The sequence below is a fragment of the Rhinolophus hipposideros genome (genome assembly GCF_964194185.1).
Source record: "Rhinolophus hipposideros genome assembly, chromosome: 18".
In the NCBI taxonomy this organism is placed as follows: Eukaryota; Metazoa; Chordata; class Mammalia; order Chiroptera; family Rhinolophidae; genus Rhinolophus; species Rhinolophus hipposideros.
Genome location: NC_138064.1, coordinates 27,773,681 through 27,795,610, shown reverse-complemented (window position 1 = coordinate 27,795,610; position 21,930 = coordinate 27,773,681).

The following is a 21,930-nucleotide window of genomic DNA, read 5'->3' as shown; positions in this document are numbered from 1 at the left end:
ATATGATGTGCTTTTTATAGTTCTAATCAAAGTTGATTTAAATCAAATTATTCTCAGATTCTCTTTTGCCTTTTAATGTCTTAAAATTTCATTTTTTTAAAATTTGGTCACTTGAGATGCAAGCTTTATTCAGTTAATTTTATTGACCAACCAAACACTCTCTTAAAATTGTAATATTTCTTCAGTAATCTGAAAAAATTATAGCTCTATATCCTCCCTTCAGCTCCGTCAGAGCTATTTATACTGAATTAGTCACGTGGACTTGGTTTTCTTAAGTATAGGAGTTCCAAGTGAAACCGTATGACACAGAATGTTAGACTACATATAAATACATATACATATATATAAATACATAAAAGAATTTTAAAATGTCACTAGCTGTGTCTTTGTCCTTTTAAGATTGACTAATCTTTAAGTTAAATATTCTATCATTTCTTTATCCAGCAAAGCCACCATAAAATATGTTGAAAACATATTTAATTTTCTATTACTTGGTATTAAATTAGTCTTTTGAATTGAAATTTACTTATAAAATATAATCTTAATTTCTACAACTCTCTCTGTCTTTGTCTGTGTGTGTGTGTGTGTGTGTGTGTGTGTCTATCTGTCTGTCTCTCTCTCTCCCCGTCTGGTGTGTCTTTCTCTTCCCACACCACCTCGCTTTTTTAGAGGGTGTTTAAACTTCCTTCTAAAAATTCTCATAAGAAGGGGAGGAAATTATTTTCCAATCAATCATTGAGGCTTCATAGTATAGAATGTATAAAAGGAAGACCAACTGTGAAGTCAAGGTCCATAGTGTCACTATTTGACTTCATTAAATGGTCAACTGCATTAATTGGTATTCTCCAGAATGCTGGATTAGGTTCCCTTTAACCTGTTCATCAAGTTAAAACTGCATAGCTTTCACGTAACTTTTAGTATTACTATCAGAGATTTTAGCAATAATATTCCAAGCCACAGCTTTCATCAGTATAGCAAAGATAGTTAGATATTGAGAGATCCCAGTCATGAATGTGACTCATTCTTTGTCACATTCATCTGAGAACAAACATTAGATTCCAGAGTCACATTTGCTAGTTGTTGTTTTTTTAAAGTGTGTGTAGGTAGTAGTATACATTCCGATTATCTGTGGTAAACTATATCCCCCAATTGCCACAGTTATTTGCAGTTGACAGTCTGACACAAATACAGATTAGATAGAAGCTCTAACAACATTCAGTTTCACAAAATTATTTTTGTTTTTTCTCAGCCAGTTAGTAGTCATGTAAAAACTATTTTTTGTCAAAGGTAATAAATTTGAATAGGGCTACAATGAGGAGGCTTAAACTCTGATAATTGCACACGTACGTTAAGATCATCCATCAGGGCTTAATGCCTGCCGTTATTTGGGTGGATTCTGATTTACCCTTTGATTCATTACTTTTCAAATGCAAAATGATTGTAAGATTCCAAATTTTTGACCTTTACAAATGTCAGAATGCTTTCTATAATGCCAATAGGTGGTTTTTTTCCAAATTATGTAGTGATTTGTTTCTTTACCTGGATTCAGAACATTTTTGGTTAACTAATTAGATTCCCTTAGGAATAAAACAAAAACAGAAACATCTTTTTTTTCAATAGGATTATTTTGATAGCCCTGGGTGGATAAGATTTATTTTACCTAGGGGAACCCTTTTATTATGGTTTGTCTGGCAAAGGTCTGGTTTAATAGTGCCCCTTTAACACTCAAAAGTGTACCAATTTGGATGATAAATTATATGATTACTCTATTATCAATTTTATCAGTCAAAGTTCCCCAGAGAAATAGAACCAGGAAATATATACGTAGAGAGAGATATAGAGACGTGTTTCAGAGAAAGAGTGTAAGCTATTGGAGACAGGGGGCAGCTGGCGAGTTTGAAATCTGTAGACAACCATTCTGGAAACTGGGGCAGGAGCTGAAGCTGCATTCTTGAGGAAGAATTTTTTCTTTCTCAGGAAAAAAATCACTTTTGTTCTTAGGCCTTTCAACTGATTAGATGAGGCCCACCAATATTTTCAAGGACAATCTCCTTTACTTGAAGTCAACTAAGTGTTGATGTTAACCCCATCTACAAAATACCTTCACGGCAACACCTGTAATAGTGTTTGATTGACTAGCTGGGTACTATAGCCTACCCAAATTGACACATAAAACTAACCATTACTCAAATCAATCTGACTTCCAAAAATGTGTTTCTCTATACTAACAGCAAACTACTAGAAAGTGAAATTGAGAAAATAACCCTATTTACAATACCATTAAAGATACTAAAATACATAGAAATACATTTCAGCATGGCATGGAAAAGATCTGTACAGTGCTACTGGTTTAAAACAGAAATTAAAGTCAGCTACCAAAAAGGAAAACCTTGGCCCTTTGTGCCGTCTCTTTCTATTTCCATTAGAAAATCTACATATGCTTTTAGAGTAAGTAGCTCACCCATCCCTGGGGAGAATAGCTTGGCCCTCCACTTGTATAATAATTGTATGTTAAAAACTGTCTTGTTTGAGGTAACCTGACATTAAAGAAGGTTGGCAGCTTTTTGACACAGTGAGTTGCTAGTAAAGGACAGTCTCTCCAGTAAAGTCTTTCAACAGGCTACACTTAGGCTGTTTTTCGTTTGGTTTGGTTTTGGTTGTTGTTGTTGTTTTTATTAGCAAGATAATCCAAATTTGCATGGCTGCCAGACAACACACACACACACACACACACACACACACACACACACACACACAAATGGTTTACAAATGTGTCTGACTTCGATGCTGGTGCACTGGTTGTTTTTCTAGGTCTGTTTGTACTCATGTCTTGTAATTCCTTTGAACTGTGACTTGAAAGAAGACCTAGGGCTAAAACTAGTTAAGATGCTGGATGTCAAATCAGTGTAAACGCCTGATCTCCTGGTTTCCTTGCACTCTGGGAACCTTTCATGTTGTCCCCTGGGGCTGCACAAGGGAATGCTTGTGATGGCAACCGTTCAGTCTTACTCAGGCTTGCCCTTCCTCCAGGCTAGTCATTACAGGGACAGGAAATCCAGAAGTTGAAAAAGTCACTGTTCTCCAGAAAACAAACAAACAAAAAAAGCTGTGCTCCATCTCTGAATGTGGCCAGTGTAGACGTGCTATTTTCATGTGAATACCATATAAAACAGTAAACATCGAAGAAGTCTGGCTAACCTGAAGCCCTCGTACAAAGACAGCCATGATGAGAACTCATGAGAAAGAGTTGGTTAAGGAGCCACGGCTTATTTGAATTTTGCAGCCCACTCACCAGCAGTGTGAGTGAAGTGTTAATGAAGAACTCTTCAAAGGACACCCTACCAGGGCCACCATCTGATGAAAACTGAATGTGACCCCAAGAAAGGATTGCTTACCTGAACCCTGTAACCTCAGATTTAGGAGCAAAATAGATGTTGTTTTAAGTCGCTATTTTGGGGTGATTTGGTATGCAACAATAGATAATCAGAACTATAAGCCAAATAAAAACCAACAAATTCTAAATTAAGGTAGTGACTCTTGGGATGGATCCAAATGAGCACATTCAAGTTATTGAGAAAGAACATTCACCCATGTACAGTACTAAGGACAAGAAATATTCCTAGACTTGGAGTCACCCTGGATCATCTACATGTTTTGTGGATGGAAGCTTCCTTAAAAATTCAAATAAAATAGCTAACTCCTTGTTTGAATTCCAAGCTTAAAAATTCAAATAAAATAGCTAAGTTCTTGTTTGAATTCCAAGCTTAAAAATTCAAATAAAATAGCTAACTCCCTTGTTTGAATTCCAAACTTATAAAGCACACTAAGCAAATGGTTCCAAACAGCTAAACTTGTAGCTGCTGTATTTTTCACTGGAGATTAACATGTTGAAAGTCTGATTTTATACATTTATTTAAGTATCATAATATACAGGAGTCCTGAATTAAAAAATCAGGCCTATCTATGTGGTCAACTCCAGCTGTTTCCAAATTCTAATGCTTGGCTATGTTATTGGGAAATGATGTTGAACCTCGGCTCTTTGTCTCCTTGAAGGAATGAATTCAATCAAGAGACAGAATTTTGTATAGCATGAACAGCAGAAATTTATTAGTGAAAGAGAGTACACTCTGAGACATGGAAGGGGCTGACCCAAGAACGGGGAGCAGTCCAGCCTTATGTTTCATGAAGGCTTTTATTTCTATGGGTCGGATTGCCTCCCCCTCTCCCTTCTCTTATCTCTTTCTCCCCCTGAGGTGCCTAATCCTCTGGCATTTAGCAATGCATTTCTTTGATTTAGGGGCATGAGTAAAATACTCCTTTAATTTAGAGGCATGTGAAAACACATCCCTTAGGGGTATGTGTAAGCCTGGAATCCTGCTGGGTAGCTGCCAGAGGTCTTGACCCAACAAGGAGCTGCAGCAAGGGGCTTTCTAACTGGGGCTAAATTTCTCCTTCTCCTGCTCATTTCTATCTATTTATCTATCTTATCAATTGGGGGAAGCATAGAAAAAGTAATTTGCTGTTTTTATGATAATTATTATTAAAGTGAGGACCACAGTTAGGAATGGAGAACATTGTTTCAACAATAAACATGGTAAAACCTAGAGTCAGAAACCCAGCACATATTAGAGTCTAAAGGCACCGAAGTCATAAAGCAATACCAGTAAAATGGTGGAGTTAGCTCTTCATAGTGTAGGGTTAAGGGAAACCAAAATAAGTCAATGAAAATGAAGAAATTGACATTAAGAGAGCTGATCGCTGATCATGTTTAATTTGTAATCTAAATTAATTATAAGTTTGGTAAGTATGGCAGACATTTTTATTTCTATTTATTATTGATTGATTTGTTTTCAATTATAGTTGGCATTCAATATTATTTTAATTAGTTTCAGGTGTACAGAATAGTGGTTAGACATTTATATTATTTACAAAGTGATTCCTTGAGTAGTCTAGTACCCACCTAGCAGTATACATAGTTATCACAATATTATTGGCCATATTCCCTATGCTGTACTTTACATCCACATGACAATTCTGTAACTACCAAACTGTACTTCTTAATCCTTTCCCCTTTTTCACCCTGTCCCTCCACACGCTTCCCATCTGGCAACCATCAGTTTGTGCTTTGTATATATAAGTTTGTTTGTTTGTTTGTTTACTTTGTTCTGTAGATTCCACATATAAATGAGATCATATGGTATTTGTCTTGCTCTGTCTGACTTATTTCACTTAGCATAATACCCTCTAGGTCTATTATTCATCAATGATACATCCAAAAAGGGGTTAATATCCAAAATTTATGAAAAACTTATACAATTCAACATCAAATAGCAAACAATCCAATTAAAAAATGGGCAGAAGACCTGAATAGACATTTTTCATAGAGCACATACAAATGGCCAATAGGCATATGAAAAGATGCTCAATGTCACTAATCATCAAAGAAATGTAAACTAAAACCTCGATGAGTTATCACCTCTCACCTGTCAGAAAGGCATTTCTTTGATGAAGGATTGGAAACTATAAGAATTTGGAATTGGTCCCTCTGTGTCTTGACGCTGATTTTGCACTCTGTTTTATAGCCCTAGAATTTGGGCTCTGTTTCCACAATTACTAAACTTCCCAGAAACTGGTCCACTAAATAAAATTGCTTTAGTTTACCAAAAAGGGCAAAATTGAAACAAATATTTTTGTTTCTATCCTCTGAAAAAATTTAGTTGGTTCATGAAGAGACCATTAGAAGCAGCTTTTGATCAGACTGTGTGAACAAATATCTATGCATTCGAACATACTAGAATTTGAACAGAATCAAAGTTTACACTAGTAGTTAGGTTCCTTATCCTGCTATTTCCTCTCACTTCTGAAATTGCTCCTTTTTCCTATGGCTCCACCGAAGATACCTAAAGAAAATCTTAAAATTATTTGAGAGCCCACAGGTATTGCATGCCTAAAATCAAATTTGAGATTATCAGATTAAGAAAATCCACAGGCTTCATCAACCTTGTGAGATTTGCCTACTTCCAAATCCAATAATTTGCTGTGAGTTTTCATTAGTTTTTCTATGCCCAATAGTCTTAGCCTTTTAGATAGCCTTTTATTTTTATCCACACCGCAATGAAAAATTGAGTCTTCCTTTCCCTGAGGGACGTTTCTCAAATGTATATAAATAAATTCCAAATAACACACTTTTCCTGAAAGGCATTCCAGTTTGATATTTGTATTTGAAATTTTAGAAAACACAGGAAAAAAAGAAAAAAAAAAGAAAACTACTACTATCTTAGGCAGACAGTGTAGTGTATTTCTGTAATGAGGCACCCTGTGTTTTCTACACTTGTGGTGTAGCTCTTACTGAGTGATGTCTAATTTATATTCATTTTCTGTTGTCACTGACATAAGTAGCTTTCATAAATCTTAATTTCTTTGATCACTTTTGTTCAGAAAAATATCACAAGGGGAAATTAAGGGTTTTCTCTGTCAAAATGTAATCTCAATAACTGATTTAATGCACACCAAGGATTCCAAGCAGTGTTCCAGATCTCTCAGAAATCCTGTACAAGATGAAATGTTTAAGTGCTTGGTCAAAACAGGATCAAATGCTTGTGTTGTACTTTGAATTTACAGGGGAAAGCAAAATGGGTTGTCACTTCTTTGAAGCATAGTGTTTTAGAATTTCTTGAAAATCTTTCTTCAGTATAATCTAAAACAGTGTCATCTCTAACTTTTGTCCTTTGGAGTTTTGTTTGCCCATAAAATTACAATTGTTTTTGATGAAAGAGCCTATCTACTTGAAAACCTTGGTAGAAAAGAAAATAGAAAACAGAGATAAAGATGACAAAGAGAGAAGAATCAGGAAAAACAAGCTTACTACTGTAGAATTTAAGATTTGAAGTCTTAGCTCAAGACCCCCAAATACCAATTAATCAGATAATATTTATACGTACAGCCATAATTTTTATACTTTCTCAGAGTTTCCGTATTAATTCTCAACAACTTATAAGAAATAGGCTAAAGTTAACTTAATGTTAAAATGTGTTTGGATGAGTTTTCTTCTGAAAATATTGTTTGGGAAATAAGGAAACAGAACTTAGAAAGACATAAAAGGGCTAAGAAAGAAGAAAAAAGGAATTGGCCAGAGTAAATCTTCATTCTAAACAAATGCCTTCTAATTAATTACTGAAGTGTCTCCTCTTTAGTTATGATCTTGAGATTCTATCTGTTCTCATCTGAGTATCTCCTTTGCTACCACATTTAATTACCTAACTCATCCTACATTGTTTCTGTATTTTACGCTCTTAAATTACTTGGCTCATTTATTTCTACATTATTCTTTCTGAAGTCTGCTTTAGTAATGTGATCTTCTGCTCTGAAAGCCACAATGGCTCCACGTTGCCTGCAAAATAAAGACTCCTTATCCAGCCCTCTTCCTACATTTGAACCCCTATTTTATAGTCCCAGTCTTCAACATAATCCCTGCTCTTCATTCCAAGGTCCTCAAAGCTGAACTAACAGCTTAGCATTCCCTGGGAACTTTTGAGGAAGAGAATTTCTGAGACCCCACTCCAGACCCACTGAATTAGAAAGTCTGGGGATAGCGCCTACCAATCAGTTTTTAACAAGCTTTTCAAGTGATTCTGATAGGTACTTATGTACAACAAAGCTTGAGAACCACTGCTGCTCTAACTCCTGAAAGTATGTTGTATGCTGTGACTAATGTGATTTTCTCATTCTAGTTTATCCATCATCTTCATATTATCACCAATTTCCTAAACTTTGTTGATTGTTTATACTTTTCATAATACCTGTATTAGTTTTTTTTTCCAATCTGTGCATATTTTATGCAAATTTATATTACTTTTATTTAAAATAAAACTCTATCAGTAATTATATTAAAATCAATATTTCTGACCATAGAATTGATTATGAAAATAAATATGATAGCCTGGGCTTATGGATGTGGGATAAGGCTGAGGAACTAAGGTGGATGTAGTCATCAAAGAGCAATTGAAGGATTCTTGTTTTGAAAGAACTTTCTGTATCTTGACTGTGGTGGTAGATAACACAAATCTCTACATGTGGTACTACTGCATAGAGCTAAATGCACATGCACACACATATGAGTACAGGTAACATGGAAGAAAAACCTCAACAAGATAGGTGGATTGCATCAACATCAGTATCCTGGTCATGTGACTGTATTATAATTTTGCAAGCTGTTACCATTGGGGAAAACTGAGTAAAGGGTACATAGGGTCTCTGTATTATTGAGGTTCAAGTAGGCTATTTCAGAAACAATACTTGAATGCCGACACCAATGTTATGTCAAAATGCATGTGTGAGATAATGATTGAGCTATCAATCTCCATACATTGAAAAGGCATAAATGAGGGAAGATCTCTGGGTAGCCATAAATAGGTTATGTAGATGCTCCCAACACATACATATGTATGCAGGCAAATCATCAGCATTTTTGTGCCGAGCAGAGAAAATGATCAAATCTGATTAAGAATGGAAGGAATAGTCGATACTGAATAGTACCTTTGCTAATTATCTTCTCTGTCTCAAGTACAACCAACAGAGAACCAGTGAGCCAATACCTCGTGTCATATGTCTATAGGCTAATAAAATGGGAAAAGAAAGTAACATGTATTGTATTTTGTGCACTTTAAATAACAGGAAGACTTTCAGTTGACTATTTAAAATCTGATGGGAAAACAGTCATTGATCTCTGGCCTCTGAAAGTTTTATAGATACATAGAGTGTGGCGGCTGAGGCAACTATGCAAAGCCAAGAATCCCTGTGTGTTTCCTGCATTTGCCTGACCGTGAGAACTCTCTGGTGGGAGCCCCCACAAATGCTGCCAGGAAAGAAAGCAGCATAGATTTTTCTAATTAAAAGAGCCCCTTGTTTTAGGCAGCATATCAATGAAGCCCTTGGTTTAAATTCTATTTGAACAACTACCTTGTAATTTGGAAGGCTCATCAGGAACTATGTGTCATTAAGCAGCACAATGTGACTTTGTAAAGGATCCATTTTAGAAATTACATTCCATTCTCTACTTGTCTTTTCTGGGAGGAAAACCCATTATTTAGGGGGAAAGGAGTATTCATTACTCCTTGAATTCTGCTCCTGTATTTATTTTTAGGCGTGAGTACAAGTTTCCTTTCTTGGTCCTGCCTTTTTTAAGATTTGGAAATACATTTAAAAGTTCCTAGATGTACTAATTAAAATTTTTATTCTGTATTTCAAGCCAAAATGTACTAATTGTTGGAAAGAGAACTAACTGGTTTAAGTAGAATCAGAAACTTAGATAAATATTATATGAATTCATTATATTTTTGAGTTTAAATAAACAAGGATAAATATGTCACGCATGACTATTTTTAACACACAGCAACATACATACACACAGTCGGTTCCATGTCTGTACTTTTGTCCTCATCCTCAAACTTATTTGCCTCATTTCTCTGTTTCTCTTTTTTGGTCAAAGTTAACAAGTAGTAATAGTTTCCCAGGCAAAGCTTTTCTAAGAGAACACAGAAAATTGGCAAAACTACAGTTTTCAACGACAGTCATTATTTATTCTTTTTATTGACCTAGACAACCAGTTCTATTTCTGTTTACCTACATTCTTACTCTAGTATAATCATGTACGGAAAATCAGAATGCAGTATATATACTCAGTATTATTGAATATATTTTGTGCTTTAAGACTGCTGAGACGAGAAGAATGGAATAATATGAGTATAGTGTTTTCCCTCATAATAGCCTTTAGTCTCAGAAACAGGTGAAACTTCTTTGTATAGTAGGGAGCAGTAGAGAGATAAAGGGCCAGATACCTACGCCTCCCCCTTTCCATGACATAGATATGTCCTCAATGCAATGGCATCACATGGGAACTAGCTCCTCTTTTGCTCAACTTCTTAAATTTTTTTGTATCTCACAAGTATAAAAATTGTTAAAATACCCTAAAAGCACTAGTCTTCTAAATACTGATTCTACTATTCTGTAGGGAAAAAAAATTCACACAAAGTCTGAACCCCAAAATATTATTTTAAGGACTTGCTACTAATTAAGTGTATAAAAAATGAAATACACCTGCCTGATTCTATTGCAAATAGCCTCAAGTAATTTCTTCATTCAGAATAAAACCTGTTTGAAAATTCTCAAATTTATCTTTGGCATTACCAAACAACAAAGTAATCTATCATCTACGAATAAAATAAACAGAGCAGTGGGAAAGAGTAAATCATTTGTTATACAGTTTGAATTTTGATAAAATTAACAACTAGCTTACTGTCCCCTGACCTGTATGAAAAGCCTTAAGGGAAACAAATAGAGTAGTAATGAATATATATGAGGTGTGATCAAACAACATGGTAAATGTTTAAATTTTTTAAAAAAGTTATTACAGATAAAGACACATTGCCATTAATCGTCCTCAAAATATTCCCCCTTGTTTTGAACACACTTATCCCATCGTTGTTGCCACGTTCTGAAGCAGTTCTGGAAATACCTTTTTATGAGTGTCTTTAGTTGCGTGGCTGCCTCGATGTCCTGAAATATTTTGATATTGGGGAAGAGTCAGGAGTCACACGGTGCCATATCTGGTGAATAAGGTGGATGAGGACACACCATGATGTTTTTATTTGACAGAATTTGCCGTATACCAGAAGCAATGTGTGCTTTTCCCTTGTGATCAACAAGTATGGTGTATGCTGCTGCTGAGTGCAATCCAACAGAAAAACAGAGATCTTCAATACGGGAAGTGGCATGTGGAAACTTAGTGACAGAGTGTGACAAGTTTCAATTGTTCAGTGCAGTCAGTCAGGTGTGAGCTACAGTTGAGAGAAGGTGTGTTTTAAGGTGTGCCATTAATCATCCTCCATCATAACAATGCTTTGTTTCACACATCCCTTCTGGTATGTGGCAATTTTTGTCAAATAAAAACATTACAGTGTGTCCTCATTCACATTTTTCACCGTATCTTGCATTGTGTGACTACTGGCTCTTCCTCAAAGTCAAAATGACTCAGGACATCAAAGCAGCTACGACAGCACAACTAAAGACACTCAGGAAAGAGGACTTCCAGAACTGCTTCAGAAAGTGGCAAGAATGATGGGATAAGTGTTTTAGAAGCGAGGAGGGAGTATTTTAAGGGGGATTAATGACAACGTGTCTTTTATGGTAATACATTTTTTTAATTTAACTTTCACTATATTGTTTGATCACATCTCATATTTTGATTAGTTCATCAATATTTGCTGTAAGAATATAATTATGATTTTATTTTTTTTACTCTAGTCATTTACTTTCCACGTGAAAGAATCCTTACTCATGATTTCATTTCTCAGAGAAATGAACTGGAGGTACTGTGTATCTACATTTTCTATACTACTTATTTTTATGTAGGCATTATGGGCTTACCTTTCTTTGGGGCATAGTGGGATATTCAAATGTTTAGGTAACTTACTTAAATAGTATTATATTCAATATAATTATTGTGCTTAAAAATAAGCACAAAAAATAAAGCTTAAAAATGAAAATATGCTCAAGTAGGATTAGAAATAATACAAACAATACAGTCAAACAAAAACCTATAACATTGGCATGCATGAGTATAGATAAGATAGTATATAGTTATATCTATTAATATGTATCATAGTGAAGATATATATCATATAAACAATTTAGTATGTGCAATACATCCTAAAATATATAATAGTGGCAACAAGACAGAATATAAGACCCAGATTAATAATGGTTTTAATCCAGAAAATTACTGAAAAGAAATCCAAGGATAACAGCCAAACAGTACCATTAGGTAGTAACCAATCAAGATAGAAAGGGGGAAAGGAAGTTTCTAAGATAGTTTTCCAAGACAACAATTGAAGATACTATTTTATATGACTGAAGATTAGGAAAGACTTTAGAATATGATAAGGCAAAGATATCAAGCAAGGTAATAAAGACCATTAGAAATTGCTACCACCACTCCCCACCAGCCCCTTTCCCCCAGAAAAGCTATGTTCCCAACTTGAAGCAAATGATTCAAATTGAAACGCTAAGGCAAGCAAAAAGTACACATTTACTCCTCATTAAGCTCTGTGATTCAGTTTTATCATCAGTAAAATCAGGATAATCACAGTATCTAATACTGTTTGTTTGTTGTAAGTACCCAAAACTCTGCAGCTGGATTTCACTTGTAGCTATAACAGCATTATAGCACAAGATGACTTTCTCAAACAATTTATTTAACTTTTACACATACCATTGATGTAATAATACTTTCTCTATATTCTTATGTTAATTGAATATCCACTAACATATACTAAACATGTTATGTTTACTTTCACAATAATACTGAAAGATAGGTATCATTATCCCCAATTTATAAATAAGCATACAAAGATAGCGGTTAAGTTTGTTGTAGGTAATTATACAACTACCGTGTTTCCCCGAAAATAATACCTAGCCGGACCATCAGCTCTAATGCGTCTTTTGGAGCAAAAATTAATATAAGATCTGGTACTATATTATATTATGTTATATTGTATTATATTATATTATACCTGGAATATTATATTATGTTATATTATTATATTATGTTATGTTATGTTATTATATTATACTTGGTCTTATAGTAAAAGAAGACCGAGTCTCATATTAATTTTTGCTCCAAAGATGCATTAGAACTGATTGCCTGGCTAGGTCTTATTTTCGGGGTAACACAGTAAAAAACAAAAAACTTGACATTATAATAAGACCCAGATCTACCTAGCACAAAAGTTTTGAGTTTTCCTTACTTTCACCTTCATATTTACTTAGAAAAAAATTGGTACGTTTCTTAAGGCTTGGATCGTGTCTACACAAGCATATTGTAAATTCACTGAAGTTATTTCACAAACTCTTCTCCAATCATGCACTCCCTTGCCTAGTACAGTGCTAATCCTATAGGAAATGATCAATAAATCCCCAACAAATAAAATTGCAAAATATTTGTAGCTATTATTTATTGAAAACATTAGTGGTATCTTATTCCCTGAAAAAGAGAAAGTCCTTATGCATATCCTCTAAAAGAAATGGCTATGCATACTTTTTATATTTGCTACATATTTTGAACTTAAATCTCAATATTTTCCTCAAATGATTTATAAAAAGGCCAAATTTGGCATCTGGTACAAGGTTATTTTGGAGGTAATTAAGTGAGGTTGTAAACAGTGCATAAATGGTAATCATTTTTCCAAAATATTAGTGTTCCCTAGAATTTCAGTCCTGATTTTGCAAATATTATTTTATTTTTTAATTTTTAATTTTTTAATTTTTTAAAAGATTTTATTGGGGAAGGGGAACAGGACTTTATTGGGGAACAGTGTGTACTTCCAGGACTTTTTTCCAAGTCAAGTTGTTGTCCTTTCAATCTTAATTGAGGAGGGTGCTGTTCAGCTTCAAGTTGTTGTCCTTTCAGTCTTAGTTGTGGAGGGCACAGCTCAGCTTCAGGTCCAGTTGCCATTGCTAGTTGCAGAGGGCACAGTCCACCATCCCTTGAGGGAGTTGAACCGGCAATCTGTGGTTGAGAGCCCACTGGTCAATGTGGGAATTGAACCGGCAGCCTTAGGAGTTAGGAGCATGGAGCTCCAACTGCCTGAGCCACCGGGCCAGCCCCCCTATATTTTTATTTTTGACTATTCAATTTTTTTCTGGCTTAAACCTAAATAATATTGTTTCCAATGGCAAGACAGTGTGACTTCATGTAAGTAATACACAGATTAATAACTTCTCTTTCCTACTGATCAAATCTCTTACTAAAATGGGATTCAAGGATTATTTTCATTTTTAAAGTAAACTAAGCCCAGGTTATTTGCAACAACAACCATGACAAAAACACAAATCTCATTGTATGTAATATGAAATCTTAAAATCTCATCTTATTAATTGAAAACCGAAATCATTCGAAGAAGAGATTTAAGGATTAATTTTTAAATCAGTTTTTAATCAGCTTTTTCATTTTTCATTACAGTGCAATGAAAATTTATAATGAAAAATAAGTCCTTAAACTTGAATAATTTTTCTTATTTCAATACATATAAATCCAAGAAATCAAAGGTACTCTACATGACAGAAATAGAACAGAACACAAAAATTTACTACCAACTAGTTTTTAAACAATGCATTACACAATTAAACTTCTAAAACCTATCAAGCTCAAGACAATGTTATTTACACAAACAATTATGAAATGATGCATTATGGTAGAAACTTCACTGGATATGGAATGAGAATATTTTACTTTGAAACTATACTCAGTCTAGTCATTTTGTGCATGTGTAAAATGTGTGAGTCAAACTACATATCTTCATTATGGCTATATCTTAATAATTGTTGAAATTGGGCTGGAGTATATACTATAGCTATATGAGGGTTTATTTATTGAACGGTTTTCTCTACTGTTGTTTATATTAGTATTTTTATAAAATGTGTAAAAGGAAAATGTATTTTAAAAGCTGCTATGTTTACAGTCACTTTAGTAATAATGAAAGCAATGGATAATGAATGATGAATTAAAATGTCATATAATTTTAAGAGTATCTTTCTGGGTTATCTGAAATCCTTTTTGATCTGGAAAAGGGTGCCTTTACTTTTGCTCAGGGTTCATTATCAGCTGAGAGATGAGTACATGCTTATTGGCTCAATGACAATATGTTGGTTTCTCTGGAAAGTAACAGAACAGAAATTTGATTTGACTCTGGTGTCTAAAAAGTAGACAGTTGAGAAATGGAATATGACAGAATCAACTAGTGAATATTACAAGTAGGGATGATTTTAAGGGTGACCAGTGCCTTTTGAAAAGCCCAAGTGTGAAGATGAGAACAGATGCTTCTGTGGCTTTTTGTGTCATGTAATTCATATAGTTACTTTTCTGACTGCCTGTGTGTGTGTGTGTGTGTGTGTGTGTGTGTATGTGTGTATGTGTGTATGTGAATTTTTAAGCATGTGAAATCACATGCTCTCTAGAAGATATTACCCAGACTCCTTGTTTTAGATTGCACATCTAAAAGGTGTGAGTTTTTTAAGAGTAGGGAAATATTCCATAAAATGACCTGAAATTTTTGACCCCATATTTGGGAGATGAGATGGTGAGAGTCAGATGGTAAAGTAAAATGTTATGAATGTTGAGTTGAAGGGTGTGTTTAGTTTGGAAGGTATTTTAGTGACCTTGTTTCTCCTCTTTTGCATATTATTTATAACAGAGAAGTGATTTAAAAGTGAACAAACAGGTTTCCTCAAGCAAATAATGTTTATGCGCATTAATAATATAAATTATTATAACTATAATGTTTGTAGGCAAACCTTTTAGAATTGGTTTTGGCATTGCCTCCTTAAGCTATGTATCTAAATTATTTCTCAATAAAGGGCTCATGAAATAAAAAACACTGTAATAGGTTGGATTATGAGTGGTAAAGTCTTCATTTTTAGAGGCAATGTGGATTTTTAGAGGTGGAGTAGTGCCAAGGCAAGAAAATTGGATTGTAATTGGCTATAATTGGCACCTACATGAGATGTGAAATTATTTTTTACCGCCAATGTGATACTTAGAAAGGGGAGCAATACTTCTATTACATTGAAACACAGAGATATCAAAGAGAGTAATAAATACACACACACACATCTTCCCTTATGGCAACATTGACTACATAATATTTGATATTAAATCAACTAACTCTTTAAATTGATAATCAAAAAGCTGAATTTCCTCACATATAAAAGCATATCAGTGTTTACTAACAATGAGCGTTAGGCTCATTATGTATTAGATAATAATTATTGAAATAATCTTTTGTTATGAGGGAGAAATATTTTCTTATATGAGAAAATAAAGAATAATTTTCTTAATATTAAATGCTTTCTGTATATGCACAAATATGTACATATACTCACACACCATATATATGTGTATATATATGCAACAGATATCTAAGTTTTTCATTTGCATAACAAATTTCATACCTGTTGAATAGCAACTTCCATTTCCCTTTGTCCACAACCCCTGACAATCACCATTCTAGTCTTTGCTTCTATCCTAAAACTATCACAAATTACTGCCTTGATTGTCATGGACATTTGGTGTGTTTCTTGGCTTGCCTGGCATCTGAACCCTCTTCACATATTTAGGGAATTCCCCCAACTTATGAATTTTGAAAAAGGAAAATGACTTTGCCAGAGTTTCTTGTAGCTAAGCAGAAGTAAAGTGTTTTCTTGTCTGATGAATCTGACTACGTGTCTCAGGGATTATGAGGACTCCCTGTTGCAAGTGATGTGGCAGGGGGACGGAGTTCCTTGGGCAGCTAAGACTGTGGTGCCACTGCTGCCACAATGCACCAACAGTGTCTCCTCAGGTGGGCCTTATGCTCTGCGACTGTAGAAGTGACACCTCAGCAGACCTATTCTGATGCTGGATTTGGGATATTTTTTGTCTATCTACATAGCTCCAAACCTAGTTTGGCAAACTTTATGGAGATCATATGAGCTATAAAGTAAATTTTTAATAGTTTTTTGTCTCTGAGAATTAGCAAGATTTGCTTTCAGTTGCTGGACATAGAAATATGTGCTAGAAATGAATTACAGGCTCCAAAATAAAGACCATTTGGAATAGGATATCTGGCCATAATTCAATGAAGAGTTACCTATAAGGCTCTGGGATCCTATGGCTTGTGTAATGAAATAATAATCAAAATTGGATGTGTGGTTACCAGTAAGAGTCTGGGAGGCATAGTGGTGCTTTCATAGAACAATATGAAAGAAATGAAGATTTCAAATATTTAAGGTTATTGCATTATAATAGCTTTATTGAGATATAATTTAAATAACATAAATTTCAGCTGTTTAAAATGTACAGTTCAATAATTTTAGTGCATTTACAAAGCTGTGTAACCATCACCATAATGTAATTTTAGGACTTTTCCGTAATCCCCAAAAGAAAACTTGCACTCATCAGCAGTCAGTCTCTATCCCCCTCTTTATCCCAGCACTAAGTAGCTACTACTTTGATTTCTATCTCTATAGATTTGCCTGTTCTGGGCATTTCATACAAGTGGAGTCATATGACATGTACTCTTTTGTGACTGGCAAAATGCTTTTGAGGTTTATTCATGTCGTAGCATGTACTGGTACTTCCTTTTTATTGCCCAATAACATTCCGTTATATGGACATAGTCGTTTTGTTTATCTATTCGTCAAGAAACTATAATAACATCAGCAAACTTGCATCATAATCATTTATTTGTATTTATCGTATATTTATTACTTAAGAAGACATGCTATATTTATTAATATGTATCTTATTTTACCAGCTTTTCATGTATTTGGAATAATAGCAAATTTGTGATTTGGTATTACGTGTTTCCACTGAACATTATATTTGTAACATTATATTTGTATAGCAAGAACATTATATTTGTAACATTATATTTGTATAACAAGAATATATCATATTCTTGCTATAGTTGTATACTGGTATAAATATTCCTATTTATAAAACCATGGTAATTTATATAGTAGTTTATAGATATTTGGTTTTATAGCACTTTTTAGCTAATATTAACCATGCTGCCATAAACATTCATATATGCACTTTCTGGTGCACAAGTACATATATCTAGGAATGGAATTTTTGACTCTTTAACTGAAAAACATGTTTTCAGTGTAGTGTACCAATATACCTCTCTCCAGCAGTGTGTGAGATTTCCAGTAGTTCTACATGCTCACTAACACTTGGTACCATCACACTAGTTTCATTACTTTATTGAGACATATTTTACATGCAGTGGAATGCATAGAGTTCCTTAAAGCTGTCTGGTCACATCTGAGTCTACATATCTCTCTCTCAAATATGACATCCAGTGAAAGCCTTGGTAATATAACCTATGTTTCTAATTGAGTCCTGTTAAAAGGAGAATGGATTCTTATTAAAATTATGTAAATAACTATATTGCCATGAAAAAGAGAATATTCACTGAGCGTTCCCAAATTCTGGTGGGAATAAATAGGGAGAAAACGTAATTGTTTCATCTTTCTTCACAAAGGTAGACATTATCAAATTCCTTATAGCTTAAGAGAAAAAAGGTTTCCTCAAATCTGGAAAGACAAAACGTTAAAGAACTAACAATGCTTCAAACAGAAAGTCATAAAAATTATAATCATCCTCATTAGTACATTCAGTCTCATGTAGTTATTTCTTATTGATCTTGATCTTTTGTTAGTAGTTTGGGGAACCTATTTTTTCCCTTAGAGTTTTATAAATTCTTACCTGGTTCAGTGGTATGATCTGAAAGTTTTCGGAAATTTGTACTTGTTAAAGTCCTTCCCATGAATCTTCCTGAAGATTAATCACTTTTGCAGGAACATTTTTTGCAAAGTATCATAGTAAAACAATAATTGTTTGTAAATGTCAAGCATTGTAAGTTTTACTTTTTTTGTGATGGATGATTTTATTTTTTTGTCTCAGTTAATATTCTCAAGCACTTTTCTGGGATACAGTTAAGTTACTTTGAAACAGTTTGATCCTAAAAGGTGGAATAGACCAAAGAATTGAAATGAAAAGGTGAAGAAGATAGTTTATCTAGGTGGCATAAGCCTTAGAAGAGAAATCTATATGTAAATGAAGGTGAAAGAATAACTGTATTGGTGGTACTTAGAGATTGATTTCATCTCTCAAACCTAATTATATGGATCTTGGGAGAGTGAAGTACAATTTACTTGAAAACAGTGTAATGTAAGCAATCCCATTGGGGGCAGCCAAATTTCATTCAAAATAATAATAAGAAGAAGTTTTGGAGAAGAGATTAAGATTTTTGAAGGGTTCAAATATGAATATAATGTAAATCATTGAGACAGATTAATAAAAAATATGAAAAACTAGAACTAAAAGGAAATAGAAAAATCAAATTACATTTTCTTCAGCTAATATTTTCTTTTTCTAATGTTTTAGAAGTTATGAAAAAAATTACCTATGTTTATCTTTTTATGGTATCAACATTTTATACAATTTTATATTTGTATAGGGCCATTTTTTCATGTATTTAGGATTTAAATATGTATGTTACATATTTTTAAATTTTATTTCACCTTGTGTTATAAACAATTACATACATGTGTTACATAAATATATTAACATATAATTACTCATTTTGAAAACAGAACCGATATTATAGATAGCATGTATAATCTGGAACCCTTGGAAACTCATACAATGTTTTGAGTTAAGGTGATTTAGCCAAAAAGGAAAATCCTAAACCCAACACATTAGATTTTGTGTATTACATTTTCATCATCAGTCAAACCCAAGGAATCACATACAAGTACATTGCAACTTGAGGTTGTGAAGGTAAAGTAAGAACAAAACAATCTAAAGTAATGAAGGGTCCATGATAAACTTGTAAAGATGAAATGACTGTTAAAAAATAATTTTGTTTTAAGAGAACAGATTAAAGATTAAATTTGTCAACTCTGCTATTAACACATGTTCTTTTAACTTTATTTCTCAATAAAGAATTTCCAGTGAGAACATGCTACAGGGCCCCCAGTATCAATTTTGCCCGAAGAGTTCTAATTAACTGTACCAGAGGGTCTGCAGTGCTGTCTAGTTAATGCGTTCTATCTGCTTCTTCACTGGCCATCGTGTATCATTGTTCAGCGAGTGACAGCAGTCAGGTTATTAAAGGTGTAGATATTAAATTAACAACAGTAGTAAACATTGTAGCTGCTCTTCACATCTCAGCAGAGCCAATGAAGTGGATGACACTGAATCCATGCTGATATGCTGCGATGACAGATGGGCGTCATTTAACACAATACATCAGTGGGCAACCCACGTACCACAGCTGTCCTCCACTAAATGAATTAGATCAGGGTAATTAATCTAAGGCAGAAAGTATTACTAAAGTGGATCCTAAGCAGTATTAGAGAAGAATAAAATCTCCTGTTCAACACTGAAAAAAAATGTATGTACTAACAGTTTTGTGTGTGTGTTTGTGTGTGTGTGTTGACAAAAAGGTTTCCAGAAGTTATTTCATTTCTTTAAAAAATTATAAAAATTGCCCTTTTTGTTGAGAAACAAACTTACCATTTAGGGTTAAAATTAATGGTTACTGTTCCTATATTTCTGTGCTAAAAATAGGTGCTGCTTCTTAGCTTAATCTGGTATGTATGGGTAAATTCTCTGAATTAAAACAAATCTCATTATCTTTTATCATACATGTTTGCTCCAGGTATAATAATTGAGGACTAGTGGTTACATTGATAATAATTCACATGTTAAACTCTCATTTTAGATAGTGTGGGACAAAGCCCCAGAGAGCAGTTTCCAGGCTCTCGACCTCACGTGGAAAGGTGCGGTCTTGGGTAGTAAATGGCCATTGGCTGTGGCTAGTTGGCAGTCAGTTGTAGCCGGTTAGCCAATTAGTCACTGATATAACTGCCCGCGGCTGCGCTGGTTGGGGAGTCGAGGCGAGTCAGTCGGTTGGCAGAAAAATGGAAAGCAGGTAGCACGTTGTGTGAATCCAGCCTTCAGTGAGACTATACTGGTGTGACTCCCCTACCTATGGCCCCGTGGGTGTTCCTTTTTGGCCTCACCATGTCCTGTGTTCTTATGTGGGGAGCGGGAGCTGAGACCTGCAGGCCACCCCGCATGACAGAATTTTATATAGAGAGACACATGAATGGATAGATAAATGATACGTAGATGATAGGTAGATAGATAGATAATTTTTTCTTCCTGATTTCAATTTCCTGTCAAAATTTATTTAGGTTTAATTAGTTAGTCTTGCCAAAAACAAGTCTTAAAATTTTGAAGGAATTTCTTAACTATCTCGGTCATTTTAAAAATCTATTTAAGGTATATTTCAGAAAATGCATTTTATAAATTAGCATATTAACTATTTTGCTTACTTATATTTAAGACCAAAATACTTAAAATTTAATGTAAAAAGTTGCCTCTTAAAATGATTTTACTTTTTTTAATCTTAAAGTACCTATTTGCGATGTATGCTTTTTTAAAAAGTAAATGCTCTGGATGTTATATTTAAAATTGCCAACAGATCATACCCATGGTTTGGACAAAAGTCAGAAACTATATTTTAAATAATGAGATAAGCAAATACATTCTCTCTTATCTTTGGCATTAAATACATGTGTGCCTAATTGTACTTACCTTTTTTTAATGTAAAGTGCCCAGAGCTGACATTATTTTCTAATTCATGAATTCCTACAAATTTAATGTCTAACATTTCACTGTACAAAGTTCTGATATCTTCTTGTAAAACATATTTATGGCAGTTGTGGTCATTGGTGAAGCAGAGTGTAATCTGCTCAATTGTTACACTTCTACTCTAGTTTTTGCTTTGTTTCTAGTTTTCTTTCTTCTACCTCTCATAAAGATGGAAAAACCTGCTGCTAATTACTGCAGTTAAAATTTTTTTTCACAGCAGGAGCTACCCAAACACCAATGCTTCTTTTTCAAGGAATTTGCTAGCTTCCTGTTAAGTTAGTACCTCTTAGTTGGAAGCCTGAAACAGTCACATCAAAGTATTGTGTGTTTACTGTAGAAGCATAGCAGGCTGCAGCTGGAAGAAGCTCCCACTTGCGAAGTATCTGGTTTTTAAACTTCATTATCTTGATCACCCATGATTAGAGTAAATTGTGGACTAACTGCTCGTCACCTTTAAGTATTAAAATTGAAAACATGTTTGAAGGGCAGAAAAATATAAACACACCTCAGTATGCAAGGGTACTCAGTCTCTCTCCCTACATTCTCAAAATTAAAAAAATTGCTCACATATGTCGAATTACATAATTATCATAATCTATGTCAGATGTACTTTTAACTGAAAACATGAATGATTAAGTACATTAAGTACATTTTAAGTAAAGGGACTA